At 40.3% G+C, this 20,856-nt stretch overlaps 1 long non-coding RNA gene across 1 annotated transcript; it reads right to left on the bottom strand.

Annotated features, from left to right (window-relative positions):
• Positions 1 to 526: 526 nt before the first annotated feature.
• LOC119288544 lies at positions 527 to 1,657 on the bottom strand. The gene is made up of 3 exons (XR_005141216.1): positions 1,596 to 1,657; positions 1,248 to 1,501; positions 527 to 656 (listed from the first exon to the last, which is right to left on the bottom strand). It is a non-coding gene; the product is annotated as an uncharacterized LOC119288544 (long non-coding RNA).
• Positions 1,658 to 20,856: the final 19,199 nt, after the last annotated feature.

Here is a 20,856-nt window from a genome sequence, read left to right as displayed (position 1 = left end):
AGCCCCGCACTCGTACAGTATGTGTTCAAATTGCTCAAATATAGCCCTAGTGTATATTTTGCTGGCATGCCTCTCCACTGCAAGGTTCGGCCCCATCAACAGTCTCCCCTGCAATTTTCTCAAACAACATCAACAAGATTCTACTTTTGTATGCACCAATGCGCAGCCAAGCATTCTGGAGAAACATGGAAAAAATGCGTACGGATGAACAGATAACATCCTTACAATTCTCGACCGTTTGTCCTAATAGTTCTTATCGGATTCTCTGTCAGAAAGGAGCATCATATTTTCATATACTTCTGCACAAACATATGCATGGGACACAGCAGGAGGCACATAATTTTTTAACATATGGTTCGCGCTCTCACTCCTCTGTGTGCTGGTCATCATCGCACAAAACACACCATTGAAATATGGCTTAGCCCATTTCTCTCAACATTTAGCCGGCTCTTTCCGTACCTTATGCCAAAACCCTTTCCCATGAATACAGATTGTAGAAGTCGTAGGCCTCACCCGACGAGTCGAATGTAGTGCCAAGAATGGGCGTGATCACATTTTCAGACGGCTTCTTTGCAAAACACCTAACAGCTTTCTCAAACGCACTGACTCGAGTCAGGCACGGTGCTCTGCTTGGCGCAGTAGCACCAATTCTCAGCCTGCAAACACCAAATACTACAAACATGAATTATCTGAATGCATTTTAATGACTGCTCTCAACTCAGATTGCTGCACTCCTCTGATTCGTATAGTGCTGTCAATTTTTTATTACTAAATCTTCTACATCTCTGAAGGCGTAAGGAAGTTTTTCCACAGATCATTTTATAGTTTGATTCTATGAACACATACGGAACATTTACCACTCCTCAATTTTTTCAGTACTGGTGTAGTCCCCCTGATTCTTATAGCTGCTGTTAATTTCTGATTACTAAATATTTAGCATCTCTGAAGACGTAAGACAGATTTTCACTAATCATTTTCACATTACTAAATAGTTCGAATCTCTGAACACGTAAGGAACATTGCAATTTTACAGTACTAATGTACTTCCCTGGTTCCTAGCGCCTCTCAATTTTTCATTACTAAATCTTTAGCATCTTTGAAGATGTAAGTCAGATTTTCCACTACTCAATTTTTCCCTACTAAATTTTTTGAATCTCTGAACACATAAGGAACATCCTGCACTCTTAATTTTTTTCAGTAATCAATCTTCTGCATCTCTGAAGATATAGTGCAGATTTTTCACTAACCTCGTATTCAATTGGAGAGCCTGGGATTCATCTTCCTCGTCGACAGCTTAGACGTCGGAGGAGAGCTCTCCCTTCTTGCCGCTCCGTCCTCCTTGGTCGACCAGATCTGCGCTTCTCCGCTCGCCGCCGGCACGTGCTGCTGTGGCATGGCAGGCTGATGCTGCTGCGGCACGACCGTCTCCGCCAGCGCACCACCAATCCCAACTTGAGGGCCAGGCACAAAACTCTCACCCACCTCCTCAAGCAGAGCAGATCTAAAACATGGGGGAGAACGAACGTACTCAAATAGCTAGACAAAACGCCCAAAAATTGCAGACAAGATCGCCGGTTAGGTAAGGATCCACGAACCTGCCGTTAGGTTGCGTCAAAAACTCCATGGTGGATCGCCGCTGCCGCTCCTGACATTGACCTTGCAGTCTTCACCTCGCCACTCGCTTCTGCAAGAGAAGACGCTAGACCCAGCATTCAATTCGACTCTACAGTAGCAAGACGGCAAAGCTAACTTTCCGATCCACGGATCAGACGGCGGCCCCGATTCTGATCCTTGGAACACTCGTCGGTGGCAAATTGCCGTTCAACCGCGCGTTACTTCTGGTCACCATGCCCCGTCTCGTTGGCCCACCACGACGCGCCGCATACATATTTCGGTACAGACGTACAGTGACCGATTTCTGGAGGACCTCCAACTCTCGCATAAAGCAATGGCACAGATCTAGAGACGCCAATTAACGCTGCGGATAACGAGAGCACTTGTGCTCGGGCTCAGTTACTCCACGTCCGTGTAAACTTCCATATGTTTGCTTTCTTATTTATACTATTTTTACCGTTATTTCAGAGCACGCCACGTTCGTAATGCCACTGCAATCAAAATAATACAAGTGAACCGGTCGCCATTTTGAATGGTAAGATTTTGTTTAATGTCTTATTTTATCATACCCTATGGCCAGGGATTGCACTAGGGTCTCTAATCCACTAGGCTCTGTTTGGTTAATCTCTGACATGGGTTAGATAACATGGCAGCCTTGCATGAACAATTGGTATGAGAAATGTCCATTTCAGTCTGATCAGAAAAACTTGTTTGTTAAACATCATTCTTGGGTACAGAAGTACACAATGGATCTTTAAATAATTTTTTTAAGCGCGGTAAAACCTGAAAAGTACCAATGGTCAAGCCCTGCACAAAAAGAGTTTTCTTTAAATAAGACTCACTTGGTCAATTAAACTAGCAAGTAGTTCATGAAATATATGGATGATAGTGTGTTTACTGTAGCATCAACACGATTAGCTGACCAGCGAGGATTTTGTAAGGAGTGATGTCGTCACTATAGCTCATTAGCAGCAATAATCGAACGACTGGAAGATTCATAAAATATCAAGTTGTTAGAATAGTATTGGGACCAGCTGTTGACTAGAAGACATGACATACTAACTAAGACGGTTAGTAAATTAAATCAAGTAGAATGACGCCACATAAGGCATGTGCAAGTAACAAATTTATTGCGAATTTGAGTAAAGATTAGAATGCTTATGCAAGAGGAACTGCTGCTATGATAACATGCTAGAAATGGTACCAAGTTCGTAAAAACATTTCATGATTACAAGAATGATAAGCTTGATATGGGACATTGTATCTATTCCAAAATATCGTGCAATCCTCCAAGTAAGTCCTATTTACAGCCTGAAAGGAGAGAGCTTGCTTGAGTGTGGTATCGTGGTAAGCCACAATTTTCTTGGTACTGACTACAAAACATGGCCGCTTTCCTCTCATCAGATAAATCTGTCAACTATACAACTTATGATGGAAATAGGTACGGATATCCAAAACCAAAAAGCTTAATAATATAACGATTTACATTTGGTAAAATAAGTGCAGCAAATTTTGGAAACAATAGTATAGAAAGTGGAATTTTGATAATTGGAACATAAGTTGATGTTAAAGGCTTCAGTTTCTTAATGGTATAAGAAACTCAAGAGAGATGCAGGTTTATCAATATATGGACAGCAAGAATAAAGTGCTCCAGAATATGTTCTTTCAGTACTGAAAACGGCAATTCTTACAACCCGGAACCTTCCATAACCCTGCATTGACAAGTAAAATAAGCAAACACACTTAATCTGCAGACAAGTGGATGTCTATGAAAGGTTTAAGCACAGCCAGCTTGAAATGCTTGCTTTGTTAAAAATGTACCGACAATTAGTAGAACTTATCTGCTTGACAGTTAGAAGTGAAACAAATTCCAGCATGCTTTGGCAGTTACTTTGGAAGTTAAGGAAAGGAAACTTTGTGGTTTTAGATCAAACACGGTTCAAATCCTTATTTTTACCTTTCAAAATCATAGACCAACATATCAAAATTACCCTGATTAACAAGGATTGGTTCACTTATGAACCAAATATAAATTCTATGTACAACTAATACCATGCCAAACAATTTGCCGACTAAGAAGATCGAAATGGTCGTCTCATGATGCAAACTTTAACTCTTTGCAATCATGTAATATCACAATAGCGTAATGCTTTCACATGTACAATCAAGTGACCTGCTATTTTTTTTGGATGCCTCTTAGGTGATATCACGCATACTGTTCTAATATCTTGTACACAGTACCAATCATCTCGTGATTTAGTTTGGTGTCTACCTTAGAGCCAACAACCGCCTGAACAAGGACTTCTACTATAACATTTACAAAGCTTCGAATTCATGTACTGGTGTAATATCATATACATGTGACCGGCAGGGTCAATATGTTTTCCATAGTTCTGGGTCAAGTGAACTCGACTAACTGATAATCTATTAGATCAGTACAAATGACGAATCGATCTACTCGAGGTTCAAAGTTCAATCTATGTACAAATACGACATAAAAAACATAGTCTGGTTGGTGATCTTAAATTCAATCCTACGTGGTGATATAATATCTTGAAGAAAAAAACTATTGTTTCTCCTATTATTCCAACTAATCTCATTATATTGATTTAATATCAAATATTCTTAAAATGACATGCCAGCTTGCTCACCTCCAATTTTTAATTCCATGGCATAGATATATTATCCATAATGGTAAGTGTATGGAACCTAATTAATTCAATGTACATACTTAATATCGGTTTTGCTATAGCACATCTAAATTCTATGTCAATGATTTTACATGAAGATTCATGCGGGTATTTACTTTTTCCTTTTTCTTTTTTCTATTCTTTTTATGTTTGATTGTCACTTAGATGTGCAATAATTAGGGCACATCTAGATGTGCCCTAGAAAGACCCAATGTTATGTTATATCATGTACAATGTTAGATGTTCCTCTAACTCAGAATTTTATTATATGTATCAACTTTATATTGCATAAGAATGACCAACAACTCATGCACACAAAATAATCGAGCAGCTGGATTTTGGATGAAAAATATTTGCATTACATGCATTTTCATTATTTTTTATGGACATATGGTCAAATATGCACACTCGAGAATGTGTCGGTGTATATAACATCATGTACTTACAAACAAAGAGAGTGTTCCCTTGCCATACTTATATTTTCCTTGAGTTAATACTTCTATGTTAAAGGTTTACTCCCAATCTTTGTTGACTCTCCTCGAATGTCCAATCGACAACATGCATCAATGGCACCACCTCTCACTGGGATCATCTCTTATGCACAAAAATTGTTGATTTGCATGGTTCATTATATCCTAGCTTGGTGAAATTATTACTAAGCAAAAAATCATCGATACTCAATCGATGGATTCTAATAAAACAGAAGAAGTCTAAATAGTACATCCTAGAATAGTTAAGAACTTGTTGTACTTATATTTACATCGAAGTTAATAATTTTATGTTCAAAGTTTACATTCAAAGCCAAAATTCTAAATATACATAAGAGTTTTTTACATGTATATTACATGCATTACTAATTAATTAATATATCTATTTCTATTTTTAGGGGCACAAAAAAGTTTGGGACCTAGACTGCTAAATGTATCAAAGCTCCTTAAGACATCTTGGAAAACCAATGTGATAGTGTTCTGTTTATTAGACATAGCCAGTTTAAGGGAGTTGTCTTCTACAGAATGCAAATCTTTGTAATACCACATATTCATCGACAAAACCAAGAAGCTAACTATTCAAATATGAGGTCCAAATACTAACTTACTGCATCAGTTTGTTAGTATTGTTTGTTTCCCCCTGCTTCCATATACAACATATACATACACATTGAAATTACCTCAAGTCAACATCCTTTTTACTTTGAACAGAAAGAACCATAATCATGAAGTGTGGCAACTGATGACACATGACTTGCATATTTTTAATTATAATAGCTAAGCAATTGAATTTAATTATTTTTTGTGCTCATGTAGTATCACAAATAGCGTAATGCTTTCACATGTACATGTGTGTTATACGCAAAAAAAAAAGTGTACAATCAAGTGGCCTGCTATTTTCTGGAAATTCAGTGGCCTCATACGGAATATCACATGTACTGCTCTAATATCATGTACAAAGTACCAATCATCTCGTGATTTAGTTTAATGTCTACCTTAGAGCCAACAACTGCTTGAACAAGGACTTCTACTATGCCATTTACTAAGCTTCAAAGTCATGTACTGGTGTAATATCATATACATGTGACTGGCTGGGTCGATACGTTTTCCATAGTGCTAGGTCTAGTGAACTTCACTAACTGATAACCTATTGGTTCAGTACAAATGACGAATCAATCTACTCGAGGTTCAAACTTCAATCTGTGTGCAATTTTCTATTATTATTTTTGAAAAAGGAGGATCACCCCCGGCCTCTACATCCGAAAGATGCATGCGGCCATAATCTGTGTGCAAATAGAAAATAAAAAACCCATGGTCGATCTGCTTGGTGATCTGAACTTCAATCCTACATGATGATATAATATGTTGCAAAAAAACTATTGTTTGTTCTATTATTCCAACTAATCTCAACATATTGATTTAATATCAATTATTCACAAAATGACATGCCAGCTTGCTTGCCTCTAATTTTTAATTCCGTGGCATAGATATATTATCCATAATGGTAAGTGTATGGAATCTCATTAATTCCATGTACAGATATAAATATCGGTTTTGCTAGAGCAGAATTCATTATATGTATATATATCAACTTTATATTACATAAGAACGACCCACAACTCATGCACACAGAATAATCGAGCAAATGGATTTTGAATGAAAAATATTTGGAACACATGCATTTCCATTATTTTTTTTTCAGACATTAGCCTAAAAGTTATGGTCAAATATGCATATTGGAGAATGTGTCGGTGTATATAACGTCATGTACTTACAAACAAAGAGTGTGTTCCCTTGCCGTACTTATATCTTTCTTGAGTTAATACTTCTATGTTCAAGGTTTGCTCCCAATCTTTGTTAGCTCTCCTCAATTGTCCAATTGACTCCATGCATCAATGGAACCACCTCTCATGGGAATCATCTCTTATGCACATAAAATGTTGATTTGCGTGGTTTATTGTATGCTAGCTTGATGAAATTATCACTGAGCAAAGGATCATGGATACTCGATCGATGGATTCTGATAAAACAGAAGTGTAAAATGTACATTCTAGAATAGTTAATATGACCAGAACCATTCCCTTGCTGTACTTATATATACCTCAAGTTAATAATTTTGTGCTCACGGTTTACATTGGAAAACAAAATTCTAAATATATAAAAGATTTTTAAATCTATATTACATACATTACAAATTAAGATATCTATTCCTATTTTTAGGGGCGCAAAAAAGTTTGGGACCTAGACTACTAAATGTATCACAGCTCCTTAAGACATCTTGGAAAACCAGGGTTAAAGTTTTCTGTATATTAGACATATAGCCAGTTTAAGGGAGTTGTTTTCTACAGAATGCAAATCATTGTAATTCCACATATTCATCAGGAAAACCAAGAAGCTAACTAATCAAATATGAGGTCCAATATTAACTTACTATCAGTTTGTTAGTATTGTTTGTTTCCTCCTGCTTCCTTATATATACAACATATACAGACACATTGAAATTACCTCAAATCAACATTCTTTTTATTTTGAACAGAAAGAACCATAATACATGAAGTGTAGCAACTGAGTTTAATTATTTTTTACGTCGGTGCAAATAAGATTAATTACTTTTATTATAATAGCTGCGCAATTGAGTTTAATTATTTTTTGCGTTGGTGCACATAAGATTAATCTAGGCATGGCAAGTCCGCTGAATAGTTTTTTTATCTGTAAGGGACATACATAAGGTGGTAATCCGCAATTTTCTTGGTACCGACTACAAATGGTGGTCGCTTGCTCTCATCAGATAAATCAAACTACAACTTGTGATGGATATGAGTAGGGATAACGAAAACCAAAGTGGAGTTCAATATTTTTGATGCAAAGTATTCAAGCCTACAAATATAATAATTTATATTTCGTAAAAATAATGCAGCAAACTTTGGATCTTGATGCAAAGTATTCAAGCCTGAGCTACAAAGAAACTTTGTGATTTTGGAAACAATAGTACACAAATGGAATTTTGATAAGCGCAACAGAAGTCAATCTTAAAGGCTTCATTTTCTTAATGGACTCAAGACAGATGCAGGTTTATCTATATATATGGACAGGAAGATGAACGTGCTCCAGATTCCTTCAATACTGAAAACAGCAAATAGTTAGCAGTTGAACAATGACGCATATGTACGGTCCATCTCCAAAAACAGCAATTCTTACAACCCGTAATCTTTCATAACCCTGCATTGACAAGTAAAATAAGCAGACACTTAATCTGCAGATAAGTGGATGACATGAAAGGTTTAAGGACAGCCAGCTTGAAATGCTTACTTTGTTACAAAAAAGAAGGCTGACAACTAGTAGAACTTATCTGCTTGTCAATTAGAAGTAACAAATTCCAGCATGTTTTGGCAGTTATTTTGGAAGTTAAGGGAAGTGATATAGAGTTCTTTGTATTTTTAGATCAAACATGGTTCTAATCATTATATTGTCCCTTTCGAAATCATAGACCCACATATCAAATTTACTATCAGTCACTGAATTTCAGTGTTGTCTTTCTCCAAGTGAGCACCCAAGATGGCCGGAACTAATTAAACTACAAATTACCTGGCCAGTTGGAAGTAATCTGCCCAAATAAAGCTACCAGATTGTGTCTACTATACAAAAATACTAGGGGGAAGTACGTACTTAAGAGCATGCAGTCTCGGTTGCTCAAAGGGGTCGCCTGTTCTTCCATCAAATATTCTGCTTTTTCCTGGCTACAGACTACCACTCGATCGCCTGCACCCACATGGCAAGAAACAAAAAATAGGGGATGAAACATAAAAACTGGAAATAGAATATGCTTTACTACTGACAAAAATAAAAAGTAAAATAGGGTTTCTAACTCCGCCCTCCATGATTTCGGATAGTATATATGGTTCTACCTTTTTTTGTAGATATATTCAGAGTATGCACGTGCATGATACCAACTGCTCCATGCCTATATTTACAATCACACAGATTAAAGCAACAAATTAAGCACTCCAAAGCCAGAGAGTGTCGTCTGCTTCAGTTTAATGGTCAGGTTGTTTGCGGTTGAGTTCAATTCAGGTCGAATCAAGAAGGTTGCTAGAGCATCTATAATATTTTAGCTTTCTTGTGATCAGCGCATTATTTACATGCACTCTTAGTAATTATATCACCTTATTCATTACTTCAGAGGATCAGTCTGCCACATAGAGCCCATGCCATTAGCTCGTCATATGTGAAGTCATTGTCTCGTTATTACTGCGGCAGACTAAAGCACTAACGTTTGACCACTTTGCAGAGCAGATGAATCATGGAGTTGCATGGATAATGGCCAAGTTTCTGTGGAGAAATGCTGGAGCGTTTTGAGAGTATGATTGAAGTATTGAACTTTTGACTTGGTTTCAGAGAACAATAACTTTCTGGTCGGTTTGTTGGTTTCAGAGGAACGACAGCTTTCTATTCAAGTATTCAGTTACTCTAGTGTGACCATATAATTCTAAGGTTGTTATGTTGTTATGCCGTGTGACCAACTGTTTGCATTGTGCTTGTTACTGAGATTTGTCAATCTGTTTTGTGACAACGGAATGCTCTTGGCAGCGCAACAGTATGAATGAATATGTAAACTTTGATGTAATTTGTGTGTTAGACCGTGGCTGGAGAATTTCGGAAAGACAAGTCTATTGATTTTGCATATGCATTCTAGCCTGCAAAGCCTTGTCTCATTCAGATCTAAAACATAGGCAATGCTTCAATGTTAGATCATCTATAGAATTCACAGTCTATATAATCAGTCCACCCGCATCTCGTGCAGAACTTTTTCCATATTTTTTCCATAGAATTCACAGGCTCAAAATCTAACATCAAGAAGATACATTACACAATGAACACACAACCGGTCTCTCCATAGATAGGATACACAGCCAACATCAACTCACATACACGTGAAAACATGTGCGCCGGCAACTTGCTAAGTTATGTAAGACCAAGATCAAAGCAATGCGTAGGCGGGGAATATGAAAAAAAAAGCTATCATATATGCGATCAGCAAACTACAACAATAACCATAACCACCTCAGCCATCTCATGGCACCACATGGACGGCGAGATTCTTCAACAGCAGCGACTTCATGATGGCACTACTGGAATCTAGTTATACGCCGAGTGCCACGAACACTCGGCAAAGGGCCTATAACCGCCGGCAAAGCCTTTGCCGAGTGCTACACTCGGCAAAAGCCACCCGGCATACACCTCTCCGGCAAACAGGAATTTGCCGTGAGCCAGGGTACGGGCACTTGGCAAAGACTTTGCCAAGAGCCAAACAGTACAACTCGGCAAAATAAAGTGACTTTCACGTCGGCTGGTTCCGTCAGTTGTTTGCCGAGTGTGGCCCTCGGCAAAGATGCCACAGCCAACAGCTGGCGCATGCCACTTTGCCGAGAGTTGCTCTCGGCAAAGCCGCCACAGCCAACTACCAGTGTGCCACTTTGCCGAGAGCAGCTCTCGGCAAAGATCCGTTCCCAGACAACTTTTTACTGCTTTTCCCCTAATCCCTGCCGCAAAAATTTATATACAATACACAAACAAGCATTTCAAGTCTCAATGCCTAACAAGAAACTCACATAACCATTACATAAAATAGTTCACACCAACTTCTTTTGAGATCACAAGTTGGTAGCTCTTTAGTACAAATTCCTATTTACTAAACAATAAAGTGATCAATGCATTCTACGTGCGACCACAAGATAAAAGCAACACCATAATTATCACAAACTGAAAAAGAATTATCAAGTTCTTCCATCCACTAGACCCGATAAGCCGTTTCTGGCTAGCACATCCAGTCAACCCATCCACTGAACCCACTAATTCAGATTTTCTCTTCTGCTTAAGCACATACTGATTGTAATGACACTCTGTCTTCTCTCTGCTATTGAACGAGTCGTGGGAACTGCCTTCATAGTAAATCACTTGTTCATTGCATTCAGACCATGAATCGTAGACTTCTGGACATCTACCTCTGTACACCGCATACCACTTCATCTACAAAGATAGAGAAAAACGGTACAGAAATAATGCAAGGTTAAAAATAGCACATCATACATAATCCACGTAAGCGTTCATCACTCATACTACAATCAAAAGCATCGCAAGTGGCAATCTAAGAAGTCCATATCAACACCTACATGACTACAACACTAAATCAACCCCAAACTATCTAGGTGGACTACTCAGAGGTGTAGTTCGTGAAACCGGTGATCGTGGAGTCAGAGCACGTCGGGGCATCCCCATGGTGGAGGACCAATCGTCGTCGGGAATGTACGTCGGTGGACTCAATGGTATCGAGCCGTCACACTCCTTATGTGATGGGGCCCTTCTTCTCCTTGGCTGGGGGATTCTTCTTGGCCAGATCTTCAAAATACTTTATTAGGATCACCTGTGGGTTTCTCAATGAGCGCCGCCAAGAGGGTCCTCGGCGAGCTTCTCCTTGACAGTGGAGTCGACCCTAATGGAAGATGCATCGTCGGAGGAAGCCACAACCATGAAATCGATTGGTGCTAACTGAAGGAAATATGCCCTAGAGGCAATAATAAAGTTGTTATTTATATTTCCTTATATCATGATAAATGTTTATTTTTAATGCTAGAACTGTATTAACCGGAAACTTAGTACATGTGTGAATACATAGACAAACTGAGTATCACTAGTATGCCTCTACTTGACTAGCTCGTTAATCAAAGATGGTTAAGTTTCCTAGCCATGGACAAGAGTTGTCATTTGATGAACAGGATCACATCGTTAGAGAATGATGTGATTGACTTGACCCATCCGTTAGCTTAGCACGATGATCGTTTAGTTTATTGCTATTGCTTTCTTCATAGCTTATACATGTTCCTATGACTATGAGATTATGCAACTCCCGGATACAGGAGGAACACTTAGTGTGCTATCAAACGTCACAACGTAACTAGGTGACCATAAAGATTCTCTACAGGTGTCTCCGATGGTGTTTGTTGAGTTGGCATAGATCAAGATTAGGATTTTTCACTCCGAGTATCGAAGAGGTATCTCTGGGCCTCTCGATAATGTACATCACTATAAGCCTTGCAAGCAATATAATTAATGAGTTAGTTACGGGATGTAGCTTTATGGAACGAGTAAAGATACTTGCCGGAAACGAGATTGAACTAGGTATGATGGTACCGACGATCGAATCTCAGGCAAGTAACATACCGATGACAAACGGAACAACGTATGTTGTTATGCGGTTTGACCGATAAAGATCTTCGTAGAATATGTAGGAACCAATATGAGCATCCAGGTTTCGCTATTAGTTATTGACCGGAGATGAGTCTCGGTCATGTCTACATAGTTCTCGAACCCGTAGGGTCCGCACGCTTAACGTTTGGTGAGGATCGGTATTATGAGTTTATGTGTTTTGATGTACCGAAGGTAGTTCGGAGTTCCGGATATGATCACGGACATGACGAGGAGTCTCGAAATGGTCGAGACATAAAGATCGATATATTGGATGACTATGTTTGGACATCGGAATGGTTCCGGGTGACTTCGGCATTTGCGGGAGTACCGAGAGGTTACCGAAACCCCCCGGGGAGTGTATGGGCCTTATTGGGCCTTAGTGGGAGAGAGGAGGATGCGACCTAGGAGGGGGAGCCCCCCCCAATCCCAATCCGAATTGGGAGGGGTGCCGGCCCCCCTTTCCTTCCTCCCTCTCTCCTCTTTCCTTCCTCTCCTACTCCTACTTGCAAGGGGGGAATCCTACTCCCGGTGGGAGTAGGACTCCCCTAGGGCGCGCCATAGAGGGCCGGCCCTTCCCCCTCCTCCACTCCTTTATATACGGGGGAGGGGGCACCCCATAGACACACAAGTTGATCATTGTCTTAACCGTGTGTGGTGCCCCCCTCCACCATAATCTACCTCGATCATATCGTAGTAGTGCTTAGGCGAAGCCCTGTTCCGGTAGCTTCATCATCACTGTCATCACGCTGTCGTGCTGACGAAACTCTCCCTCGGCACTCAGATGGATCTAGAGTTCGCGAGACATCACCAAGCTAAACATGCGCAGATCACGGAGGTGAAGTACTTTTAGTGCTAGGATCGGTCGGATCGTGAAGACGCTCGACTACATCAACCGTGTTGTCATAACGCTTCCACTTACGGTCTACGAGGGTACATGGACAACATTCTTCCCCTCTCGTTGTGATGCATCACCTAGATAGATCTTCCATGTGCGTAGGACATTTTTTGAAATTACTGCGTTCCCCAACAGTGGCATCAGAGCCAGGTCTATGCGTAGATGTTATATGCACGAGTAGAAAACAAAAGGAGTTGTGGGCGTGGGTATATACATATTGCTTGCCGTCACTAGTTGATTCTTGATTCAGTGGTATTGTTGGATGAAGCGGCTCAGACCGACATTACGCGTACGCTTAAGCGAGACTGGTTCTACCGACGTGCTTCGCACACAGGTGGCTAGTGGGTGTCAGTTTCTCCAACTTTAGTTGAATCAGATTCAATGAACAGGGTTCTTTCTGAAGATCAAAAAGCAATCACTATACCGCGTTGTGATTTTTTACGCGTAGGTAAGAACGGTTCTTGCTCAGCCCGTAGCAGCCACGTAAAACTTGCAACAACAAAGTAGAGGACGTCTAACTTGTTCTTGCAGGGCATGTTGTGATGTGATATGGTCAAGACATGATGCTAAATTTTATTGTATGAGATGATCATGTTTTGTAACAGAGTTATCAACAACTGGCAGGAGCCATATGGTTGTCGCTTTATTGTATGAAATGCAATCGCCATGTAATTGCTTTAATTTGTCACTAAGTGGTAGCGATAGTTGTAGAAGCAATAGTTGGCGTGACGACAACGATACTTCGATGGAGATCAAGGTGTCAAGCTGGTGATGATGGTGATCATGATGGTGCTTTGGAGATGGAGTGGCACAAGATGATGATGGCCATATCATATCACTTATATTGATTGCATGTGATGTTTATCCTTTATGCATCTTATTTTGCTTAGTTCGTGGGTAGCATTATAATATGATCTCTCACTAAATTTAAAGGTACAAGTGTTCTCCCTGAGTATGCAGCGTTGCTACAGTTCGTCGTGCCAAGACACCATGTGATGATCGGGTGTGATAAGCTCCACGTTCACATACAACGGGTGCAAGCTAGTTTTGCACACGCGGAATACTCGGGTTAAACTTGACGAGCCTAGCATATGCAGATATGGCCTCGGAACACTGAGACCGAAAGGTCGAGCATGAATCATATAGTAGATATGATCAACATAGTGATGTTCACCATTGAAAACTACTCCATCTCACGTGATGATCGGACATGGTTTAGTTGATATGGATCACGTGATCACTTAGATGATTAGAGAGATATCTATCTAAGTGGGAGTTCTTAAGTAATTTGATTAATTGAACTTTAATTTATCATGAACTTAGTACCTAATAGTATTTTGCATGTTTATGTTGTTGTAGATAGATGGCACGTGTTGTTGTTCCGTTGAATTTTAATGCGTTCCTAGAGAAAGCTAAGTTGAAAGATGATGGTAGCAATTACACGCACTGGGTCCATAACTTGAAGATTATCCTCATTGCTGCACAAAAGAATTACGTCTTGGAAGCACCACTGGGTGACAAACCCACCGCAGGAGCAATGCAGATGTTGTGAACACCTGGCAGAGCAAAGCTGATGACTACTCGATAGTTTAGTGTGCCATGCTTTACGGCTTAGAACCAAGACTTCAACTATGTTTTGAACGTCATGGAGCATATGAGATGTTCCAGGAGTTGAAGTTAATATTTCAAGCAAATGCCCGGATTGAGAGATATGAATTCTCCAATAAGTTCTACAGCTGCCAAATGGAGGAGAATAGTTCTGTCAGTGAACATATACTCAGAATGTCTGGGTACCACAACCACTTGACTCAGCTGGGAGTTAATCCTCCTGATGATAGTGTCATTGACAGAGTTCTTCAATCACTGCCACCAAGCTACAAGAGCTTCGTGATGAACTATAATATGCAAGGGATGGATAAGACGATTCCCGAGCTCTTCGCAATGCTAAAGGCTGCGGAGGTAGAAATCAAGAAAGAGCATCAAGTGTTGATGGTCAACAAGACCACCAGTTTCAAGGAAAAGGGTAAAGGGAAGAAGGGGAACTTCAAGAAGAATGGCAAGCAAGTTGCTGTTCAAGTGAAGAAGCCCAAGTCTAGACCTAAGCCTGAGACTGATTGCTTCTACTGCAAAGGGACTGGTCACTGGAAGCGGAACTGCCCCAAGTATTTGGCGGAGAAGAAGGATGGCAAAGTGAAAGGTATATTTGATATACATGTTATTGATGTGTACCTTACTAATGCTCGTAGGAGCGCCTGGCTATTTGATACTGGTTCAGTTGCTAACATTTGCAACTCAAAACAGGGGCTACGGATTAAGCGAAGATTGGCTAAGGATGAGGTGACGATGCGCGTGGGAAATTGTTCCAAAGTCAATGTGATCGCCGTTGGCACGCTACCTCTACATCTACCTTTGGGATTAGTATTAGACCTAAATAATTGTTATTTGGTGCCAGCGTCGAGCATGAACATTATGTCTGGATCTTGTTTGATGCGAGACGGTTATTCATTTAAATCAGAGAATAATGGTTGTTCTATCTATATGAATAATATCTTTTATGGTCATGCACCCTTGATGAGTGGTCTATTTTTACTAAATCTTGATGGTAGTGATACACATGTTCATAGTATTGAAGCCAAAAGATATAAGTTCAATAATTATAGTCCAACTTATTTGTGGAACCGTCGTTTAGGTCATATTGGTGTAAAGCGCATGAAGAAACTCCATGCTGATGGGATTTTGGAATCACTTGATTATGAATCACTTGATGCTTGCGAACCATGCCTCATGGGCAAGATGACTAAGACTCCATTCTCCGGAAGAATGGAGCGAGCAACAGACTTGTTGGAAATAATACATACTGATGTATGGGGTCCGATGAGTGTTGATGCTTGCGGTGGGTATCATTATTTTCTTACCTTCACAGATGAATTGAGCAGATATGGGTATATCTACTTGATGAAACATAAGCCTGAAACATTTGAAAAGTTCAAAGAATTTCAGAGTGAAGTGAAAATCATCGTAACAAGAAAATAAAGTTTCTACAATCTGATTGTGGAGGAAAATATTTGAGTTACGAGTTTGGTCTTCATTTGAAACAATGCGGAATAGTTTCGCAACTCACGGCACCTGGAACACCACAACGTAATGGTCTGTCCGAACATCGTAACCGCACTTTCTTAGATACGGTGCAATCTATGATGTCTCTCACTGATTTACCGCTATCATTTTAGGGTTATGCTTTAGAGACAGCTACATTCACGTTAAATAGGGCACCATCAAAATCCGTTAAGACGACACCTTATGAACTGTGGTTTGGCAAGAAACCCAAGTTGTCGTTTCTTAAAGTTTGGGGCTGCGATGCTTATGTGAAGAAGCTTCAACCTGATAAACTCGAATCCGAATCAGAGAAATGTGTCTTCATATGATACCCAAAGGAGACTGTTGGGTACACCTTCTATCACAGATCCGAAGGCAAGATATTCGTTGCTAAGAATGGATCCTTTCTAGAGAAGGAGTTTCTCTCAAAAGAAGTGAGTGGGAGGAAAGTAGAACTTGATGAGGTAATTGTACCTGCTCCCTTATTGGAAACTAGTTCATCACTGAAATCAGTTCTAGTGATTCCTACACCAGTAAGTGAGGAAGCTAATGATGATGATCATGAAACTTCTGATCAAGTTACTACCAAACCTCAGAGGTCAACCAGAGTAAGATCCGCACCAGAGTGGTATGGTAATCCTATTCTGGAGGTTATGTTACTTGATCATGACGAACCTATGAACTATGAGGAAGTGATGATGAGCCCAGATTCCGCAAAATGGCTTGAGGCCATGAAATCTGAGATGGGATCCATGTATGAGAACAAAGTGTGGACTTTGGTTGACTTGCCCGATGATCGGCAAGCAACAAAGAATAAATGGATCTTCAAGAATAAGAGTGATGTTGAAGGTAATATTACTGTCTACAAAGCTCGACTTGTTGCAAAAGGTTTTCGACAAGTTCAAGGAGTTGACTACGATGAGACTTTCTCACCTATAGCGATGCTTAAGTCCGTCCGAATCATGTTAGCAATTGTCGCATTTTATGATTATTAAATTTGGAAAATGGATGTCAAAACTGCATTCCCTAATGGATATCTTAAAGAAGAGTTGTATATGATGCAACCAGAAGGTTTTTTAGATCCAAAATGTGCTAACAAAGTGTGCAAGCTCCAGCGATCAATTTATGGACTAGTGCAAGCCTCTCGGAGTTGGAATATACGCTTTGATAGTGTGATCAAAGCATATGGTTTTATACAGACTTTTGGAGAAGCCTGTATTTACATATGTGGATGACATATTGTTGATAGTGACTGCGAGCTCTATAGAATTTCTGATATTATATGTGGATGGCATATTGTTGATCTGAAATGATACTAAATTTCTGAATAGCATAAAAGTATACTTGAATAAGAATTTTTCTATGAAAGACCTCGGTGAATCTGCTTATATATTGGGCATCAAGATCTATAGAGATAGATCAAGACGCTTAATTGGACTTTCACAAAGCTCATACCTAGATAAAGTTTTGAAGAAGTTCAAAATGGATCAAGCAAAGAAAGGGTTCTTGCGTGTGTTGCAAGGTGTGAAGGTGAGTCATTCCCTATGCTTCAGCCATAGGTTCTATCATGTATGCAATGTTGTGTACCAGACCTGATGTGTGTCTTGCTATTAGTTTAGCAGGGAGGTACCAAAGTAATCCAGGAGTGGATCACTGGACAATGGTCAAGAAAATCATGAAATACCTGAAAAGGACTAAGGATATGTTTCTCGTTTATGGAGGTGACAAAGAGCTCATCATAAATGGTTACGTCGATGGAAGCTTTGACACTAATCTAGATGACTCTAAGTCACAAACCGAATACATATTCTTATTAAATGGTGGAGCTGTCAGTTGGTGCAGTTCCAAGCAGAGCGTCATGGCGGGATATACATGTGAAGCGGAGTACATAGCTGCTTTAGAAGCAGCAAATGAAGGAGTCTGGATGAAGGAGTTCATATCCGATCTAGGTGTCATACCTAGTGCATCGGGTCCAATGAAAATCTTTTGTGACAATACTGGTGCAATTGCCTTGGCAAAGGAATCCAGATTTCACAAGAGAACGAAGCACATCAAGAGACGCTTCAATTCCATCCGCGATCAAGTCGAGGAGGGAGACATAGAGATTTACAAGATACATACGGATCTGAATGTTGCAGACCCGTTGACTAAGTCTCTCTCACGAGCAAAACATGATCATCACCAAGACTCCATGGGTGTTAGAATCATTACAATGTAATCTAGATTTTTGACTCTAGTGCAAGTGGGAGACTGAAGGAAATATGCCCTAGAGGCAATAATAATGTTATTATTTTATTTCCTTATATCATGATAAATGTTTATTATTCATGCTAGAATTGTATTAACCGGAAAGTTAGTAGATGTGTGAATACATAGACAAACAGAGTGTCACTAGTATGCCTCTACTTGACTAGCTCGTTGATCAAAGATGGTTAAGTTTCCTAGCCATAGACAAAGAGTTGTCATTTGATAAATAGGATCACATCATTAGAGAATGATGTGATTGACTTGACCCATCCGTTAGCTTAGCACGATGATCGTTTAGTTTAGTACTATTGCTTTCTCCATAACTTATACATGTTCCTATGACCATGGGATCATGCAACTCCCAAATACCGGAGGAACACTTAGTGTGCTCTCAAATGTCACCACGTAACTGGGTGGCTATAAAGATGCTCTACAGGTGTCTTCGATGGTGTTTGTTGAGTTGGCATAGATCGAGATTGGGATTTGTCACTTCGAGTATCAGAGAGGTATCTCTGGGCCCTCTCGGTAATGTACATCACTATAAGCCTGGCAAGAAATGTAACTAATGAGTTATTTATGGGATGTAGCATTACAAAACGAGTAAAGAGACTTGCCGGAAACGATATTGAACAAGGTATGATGATACCAACGATCGAATCTCGGGCAAGTAACATACCGATGACAAAGGGAACAACATATGTTGTTATGCGGTTTGACCGATAAAGATCTTCGTAGAATATGTAGGAACCAATATGAGCATCCAGGTTCCGCTATTAGTTATTGACCGAAGACGAGTCTCGACCATGTCTACATAGTTTTCGAACCCGTAGGGTCTGCACGCTTGACGTTTGGTGACGATCGGTATTATGAGTTTATGTGTTTTGATGTACCGCAGGTAGTTCGGAGTCCCGGATATGATCACGTACATGACGAGGAGTCTTGAAATGGTCGAGACATAAAGATCGATATATTGGATGACTATGTTTGGACATCGGAATGGTTCCGGGTGAGTTCGGGCATTTATTGGAGTACCCGGAGGTTACCGGAACCCCCCGGGGAGTGTATGGGCCTTATTGGGCCTTAGTGGGAGGCGACCTAGGAGGGGGTGGGCCCCAAAGCCCAATCCGAATTGGGAGGGGGGCCGGCCCCCCTTTCCTTCCTCCCTCTCTCCTTCCTTCCTCTCCTACTCCTACTTGGAAGTGGGGGAATCCTACTCCCGGTGGGAGTAGGACTCCCCTAGGGCACGCCATAGAGGGACGGCCCTCCCCCCTCCTCCACTCCTTCATATATGGGGGAGGGGGACAGGCACCCCATAGACACACAAGTTGATCATTGTCTTAGCTGTGTGCGGTGTCCCCCATCCACCGTAATCTACCTCGGTCATATCGTAGTGGTGCTTAGGCGAAGCCCTGTTCCGGTAGCTTCATCATCACTGTCATCACGCCGTCGTGCTGACGAAACTATCCCTCGACACTCAGCTGGATCTAGAGTTCGCGGGACGTCACCGAGCTGAATGTGTGCAAATCGCGGAGGTGCTGTACTTTCGGTACTAAGATCGGTCGGATCGTGAAGACGTTCGACTACATCAACCGCGTTGTCATAACGCTTCTGCTTACGGTCTACGAGGGTACGTGGACAAAACTCTTCCCCTCTCGTTGCTATGCATCACCTAGATAGATCTTGTGTGTGCATAGGATTTTTTTTGAAATTACTGCGTTCCCCAACACTAACACCTTTCATGACACAATGAAAAATAGTATAAGAATCAAACATTAAAGATGACTTCTAAGAAAATTAATCATGATGGACACTATCTCAAGGATATTTTGACTTTTGGTGATGGTCGAGGTGGGCGAGTCCATCGTGCGTGAAGGATGTATATCACAAGACGAACTCGCCCAGGTCGACCGCCATCGGCAAAAGACAGTTTTCTTCCTCCAATAACAAATCTCATCTCTCTCACGTATATATGGTGGAACTCTCTCTACTGGTGGTATTGATGGTGGACACTATCTCTCAGATATTTCGACTTTCGGTGATGATCAAGCTGGGTGAATCCATCGTGTGTGACAAATGTATATCACAAGAAGAATTCGCCCAGATTGACCGCCATCATCAAAAGTCGATTTTCTTCCTCCATATAGCATCCATACGAACAACAAGAAATATTAGATGCATCAACAATTAATTATCTATACAAAAAATTAACAATTATCAACATTCATCCATATTTCTTTGCATCGATCTATGCATTCATGCATACATACATACATCCATCTATATATTGATACATAACAAAAACTACCAAAAAATTTACTACAAAAAAAGTTCATGCATCAATTTATGAATCAATCCATGCATTAATACATACATATATACATTCATACATCCATGCATCCATCAATCCTTGCATCCAGATAAAACTCTATGCATCCATCAATCCTTACATCCATATAAAAATCCATGCATCCTTCAATCCTTGCATCCATATAAAAATCCATGCATCCATACATACACTCATGCATAAATACAAGATCGGGGAGGGGGGATGAAGCTCACCGAGAGGGGGAGGTGGTGCTAG

The sequence above is a fragment of the Triticum dicoccoides genome, chromosome 4A, assembly GCF_002162155.2.
Source record: "Triticum dicoccoides isolate Atlit2015 ecotype Zavitan chromosome 4A, WEW_v2.0, whole genome shotgun sequence".
In the NCBI taxonomy this organism is placed as follows: domain Eukaryota; kingdom Viridiplantae; phylum Streptophyta; class Magnoliopsida; order Poales; family Poaceae; genus Triticum; species Triticum dicoccoides.
Note: the sequence above shows the minus strand (reverse complement) of the source record. Positions and strands in the feature narration are given on the sequence as shown.